Below are 5,808 nucleotides of genomic sequence, written 5' to 3' on the forward strand. Positions count from 1 at the left end.
CTTTTGATCCTCTAAATTTTGGTGTGTTGTGTTCATCCATTCTGGATTCCACCTGTGATGTTCATGAGGATCAAGTTGTTGACAGAGTTGTTGTTGAACAATCAGCCCGCACTATTATTTTTTATGAGTATGTGTGGGAATCTGAACAAGAATCTGCAGTGAAGAATGACCTCCTTCCATTTGCACCTTGTTGGCTTTATCCTAACATCTTCCAAAATTCTTGCATTTTTGTTCCATCTTGTGAAAATTCATCTTCGAATGTTTCCAATTCTGATCATTCACAGAACATGTGGGATGTCAGTTTTCCATTTGATTGCAGAGAGGAAAAATCTCTCTTTCCGGATCCACCCAATCTCTCATCTTTCATTTTTGAAAACTCAGAGGGTAAAAATTCTTATTTTTCATTGCCCCTTCTTTATGATTTGTCAAATCATGAGGATGTCATTCTTCATCTCGAATTTTCTAATCGTGGTTTTCATGATCTTTCCACCCACTCATTCGATCACGATTTTGATTCACTTGATGTTGATATTTCTAAGTCATCGGTCTTTGATGGTCCATCTTTTGATGAAGTGGAAACCCCTCAAGTTGTTGAGGAACTTCCTCCTGATCTAGTGGTTATGTCAGGTTCTTGTAGCCTTGAGGTTAGTTCCACTTCCCATCAGAAATATGTTGAATCTCCCCAGGCTCCTCATCTCTCTCTTGTTCACATTAGCAATCAATCCATTTCACAGTTTTCACATCCTCCACTGGAATCACACGATCATATTGCCCATGCATTGGAGGAGTCATATGTAGCAAGCACTGTTGTGAAGTGAAAATTTTCTTCTTTCTTCATGTTTGCTCGTTTTCCAAGTTAAAAGGTGTGTACATGTTTGCTTTCCACACGTATACTGACAGGACACCATGATACATCTGCATAATGTGCTTTCAATATTTTCCCTTTTGTGGATGCATTCAAGATTCGAAAGTTTCGGTTTACATTTTTTTATCTTTTTGGTCTATTGGTTTTCTTGAATATCTTTCTTGTCAACCATGTTGGCACCTACATGGGTAAACCAATGCATCGGTGGTTGCATTGGAAATATCACTTCATGTGAGTTGGCCCATGCTCTGCTTAGCTTAGGAGTAGCATTTTTTTGTTTTTCTTTTTTTACTTCTTTCCTTTGCTTGTTTTTGTAGGTTAGTTTATGCATGAAACTATGTTTGGCTTCTTAGTCGAGCAAGGTGAAATCCAAGAGGAACTTGTACAACTATCAACATTTGGTTATTTGTTTATTCCATCTCCTTGTGAGAATCTTCCATTTCTTCTAGTCAATGATACCCTGATGGAAAATACGTTCCTTTCAGAGATAATCATAGTGGAATCATGATGCTTACACTCTTAACTAGTACCGCCTACTCTAATAAGTCTTCTATATTCAGTCAAGCCTTTTCAGCTCAGTCAAGTAGAGTAAGGAGAGGGGAGAAACCTTAAAAAGTACATCAAAGGTATATATAAACATCCTTCTGTGAAGGGACAACCTCTTATTCTCTTAATAAGTCGGGATCCCTCTTTTGCCTCATGAAATAAATAAGTTCCTATGCACAGTTCTTGAAAAATAAAAAATCGAAAAAATAAAATAAGGGCGAAAAAAGAAAAAGGCTTCCGTAGCAGAGAGGTGAAGCAAGTAACTCCTCCAAGGTATTGTCTAGGCTTGTTGGTAGCAGAGCAATGATTTTGTTCCTGAAGTGACTCTGTCGAGGTAATGTCTAGGCCTGTTGGCAGTAGAGTAACACCAGAGATGAAACTAAGACTCTAGCAGCCTATATTACTTGTGCCTTTATATACCCATCATTCCCAATTGAAAAACTTGGTTGACTTGGCTTGGTATGTGTGATTCTGATAAAGAGAATGGTAGGGACTACATCTTAAACTCAAGCTAGTAAAGAAGCTATGGCAATCGAAGAATCGAACAATAATTCTGGAAGAGTTAGACTCGCTTTACATGAGACAAGGTCCATACAGAGAGCTGGGGTTCTACCAGTGTGTCACTGATGTTGTTGTTGGAAATAATACAGAGAGGGGGTGTGAATCAGTATTTGAAATTCAATAACTTTTCAATTCCCAAACAGATTTATATATGCTACTTCAGTGAAGTGAACTTGCTTGTGTACGCAACTATGGTTAAGGAAACTAGCGTATACCCATAAAACTTATGATTTAGTCAATTTATGATATTTTGATCTTTAATCAGTGCATAGATATCTTATTATATGTAACTATGTGCAGTAATAACATAATAAACCATCACACATAAACAACACACATGAAAACTAAGATGTAAGCTGGAAATCCATGCGGGATAAAAACCACCTGCTGCTGTCGTCTATGTCTTCTTTTAATATAAAGAATTTCTTTTTACAATCTTTTACTGGTGTAGACTCATACAAGTACGCAGGCACCCACCTATAGAAGGCTACAACCTTCTCTCGTTTTCCAGCTTCTACTAGAAGGGAGCTACAACCCCCTGGCCTTTTCACTAGCCGATGTGTTTACTAGTACCCAGGCGCCAGCCTACAAAAGGGTACGACCTTCTCTCTTCCTCCAGGGACCATGTTTCACTAATTTTTAGACTGGATGATCCTAGTACACAACAATACAATATGAATGCTTCGTTTCATCAAATTTTCATATTGGACCCATTAGAAACTTTGAAACTCAAACTGCATCAACCAACAATCAGTTAATCTGAACAATCAAATCACTGCCACCAGAACACTGTGTTGAACCCAGAAACTTGCATCATCATTCAGATTCAGCTGCAACCTCAAAAATCATACATCAAAATGCATACACTACTTTACTGAACCCAACCTGCATGTATACGCTACTTCCTTTGACAAAACCTGTGTATACCTTCAAAACTACTGAATCATAACAACTTTTGAATCAGATCTATACGAACCAATAATATTTTGAATATCTACTGTCAATTTGCAGAGATCTAGATAGTCAGCATCAAAGATAACCCTTCTCACTTAATCAATCAATTAATTAGACACAAACTCCTTATGCATTCAGTTTTACATTCAGATCTAAAAATAGCAGCAGTGATTAGATAGATCAGTAATTTCTAAACAATAGGATTTTCCTTTGCATACACTACTTGGAAGAGTCTAACCTGCATTTACACGCTCCTTCTGGTTGCTCAATATAAACTTCTTCTTCTAAATCTCCATTAACAAGGGATTATTTTACATCCATTTGATATACTTTGAATTTTCGAAAACTAGAAAGAGCAAGAAACATTCTTATGGCTTCAAGTATGGCAACAGGTGCAAAAGTTTCTTCAAAGTCTATACCTTCTTGTTGAGCATACCCTTTACAAACAAGTCTTGCTTTGTTTCTAATAACCTCTCCATTTTCATTCAACTTATTCTTAAATATCCATTTTCTTCCTATATTATTTTTATCATGAGATCTAGGAACTAATTCCGAAGTATCATTCTTTTCAATTTGGTCAAGTTCTTCATCCATGGCCTTAACCCAACATTCATCTTTACTAGATTCATTTACATTCTGTGGTTCTTTGGAGCATAGTAATGCTAGATAACTAGAGGTACCTGTAAGAGTTCTTCTTTTCTTTACTCCATACCCTTTTTCTCCTAGAATTTGAGATTCTGGATGATTCTTTTGAACATACATGGATGGAGTCTTTTCCCTGTCTGTTGTATCTTCTTTTGGTGCTTCATTAGTTTCTTCCTCTATATCATTTTGATTTGATACAAGAAAGCATTCACCGTCTTCCTCATTGTCATAATCCTCTATTGATTTCATTTGTTCTGGATTTCTGCATGCTTCATCAATTACTACATTAATGCATTCAACAATTTTCTAAAGTATTTTATTATAACATTTGTATCCTTTACCTCTAGATGAATAACCAAGAAGAATTCCTCCGTCTGCTCTGGGTTCAAACTTACCAAGTTTTTCATCGATCCTTTTGATGAAACATTTACTTCCAAAAACTCTAAATTTTTTTACAGTAGGAGACTTACCCCAGAGTTCATATGGAGTTTGATCACTATTTACCTGAACATTAGCTTTGTTGAGAATAGTCATAGCAGCAAATGTAGTGTCACCCCAGAAGGTTGCAAGAGTTCCAGATTCATCAAGCATAGCTCGAGCCATTTGTTGAATTGTTTTGTTCATTCTTTCCACTACGCCATTTTGTTGAGAACTACCTTTTTATTCCATGTTGTTCACAAAAATCAAAGAATTCCTCTGATATGAATTCTCCCCCTCGATCAAATCTGAGACATTTGATTTTTTGGAACTACCTTTTTATTCCATGTTGTTCACAAAAATCAAAGAATTCCTCTGATATGAATTCTCCCCCTTGATCAAATCTGAGACATTTGATTTTTCGATCTGATTATTTTTCAACTAAAGCTTTTAAGGCTTTAAACTTTTCAAATGCTTCATCTTTATGGTTTAGTAGACCTATCCAATACATTCTAGAAAAATAATCAATGAATAAAATAAAGTATTCTTCTCCACGAGGTGACTTTTTCCATGGTTGTCCACATAAATTAGTATGGATGAGTTCAAGAGGCTTACTTGTTGATCCTTCTTTTTCAATGAAATGAACTTTGGTTTGCTTACTGATTTGACATGGTTTTCATATGGTATTTTCTAGAATGTTGATATCTGGAAGATCACGGACTGCCTTGAACTTGCATGATTTTATTATTTAAGAAAAGCTTAGATGCCCCAATATTCTGTTCCATAACCAATTTTCATCTATTTTTCTTAGATAACATTGTTTTTGTCCTCATTTGAGTATGTATAAATTGTTTGGAGTTCTTGTACCTTTGATAATTGTCTTTCATGTATCAAGCTCACAAACCACACATCCGTTTGATCAAAACGAAACTTCATTTTCTTGATCACACATTTGACTTACACTTAACAATTTATGCTTTAAACCATCTACATACATGACATTTCCAGCTTTAACCTTTTCTTTCAAATAAACATAACCTTTACCTTTAATGAAAGCCGGCGTGTCATTTCCAAAGGAGACATTCTTTTCCTTTTCTAAAGCATTATATGAATGAAATTTCTCTTTATCACCTGTCATGTGTTTGGAGCATCCGCTATCGATGTACCATTGATTCTCTTGTCCTTATACAAACAGAGTTATGCCACATCTTTCTGATTGAAATTCCTTCTTTCTCCATTTCTCGGAATTTGATGATGTTTGCTCATTTTAAGTGTTGGCTGAAATTTTCTCCTGCATTCAAATTCTTCATGACCAAAGTTATTACAAAACAAACATTCAATTTCATCTTCAAGAGGAGAAAAGTTATTATAGGAACTTTTCTTTATTCCTAGTATGCTCCTTTGGTTTTGTGCATCTCTAGTCATGATAGTTTTGTAAGCAACACATTGAGCAGCCTTATGCCCAAAGTTATGGCTTGAAAAACATTGTCCATTAAAGAAGTTTATGTGATCATAAAATCTTTTGGCATTGTTTACCTATTGGTTGATGCTTATATTGATGTTTATCCTTGGAGTAAATTGAGCATGATTTACCTGATGAGTACTTTTAGGCTTTGCTGATGATTGACATACTGTTCACTGGTCTTTGCTGCATCAAGATAGCTTCTAGTGGAGGCTGACAACTTTTGTGATTGGGATGATTCTTCAATATATCCAAGACCTGTCTTTATAAGATGAGAACGCTGAGCTTGGACGATTTCATTTAAAGTTTCTGACCCTTTAGCAATTCTAAGATTAAGATATTTGTCTTCTCAAGTTCT

Source organism: Pinus tabuliformis, chromosome 8 (assembly GCF_031772625.1).
Source record: "Pinus tabuliformis cultivar Carrire ecotype Pingquan chromosome 8, CPIR1, whole genome shotgun sequence".
Taxonomy (NCBI): domain Eukaryota; kingdom Viridiplantae; phylum Streptophyta; class Pinopsida; order Pinales; family Pinaceae; genus Pinus; species Pinus tabuliformis.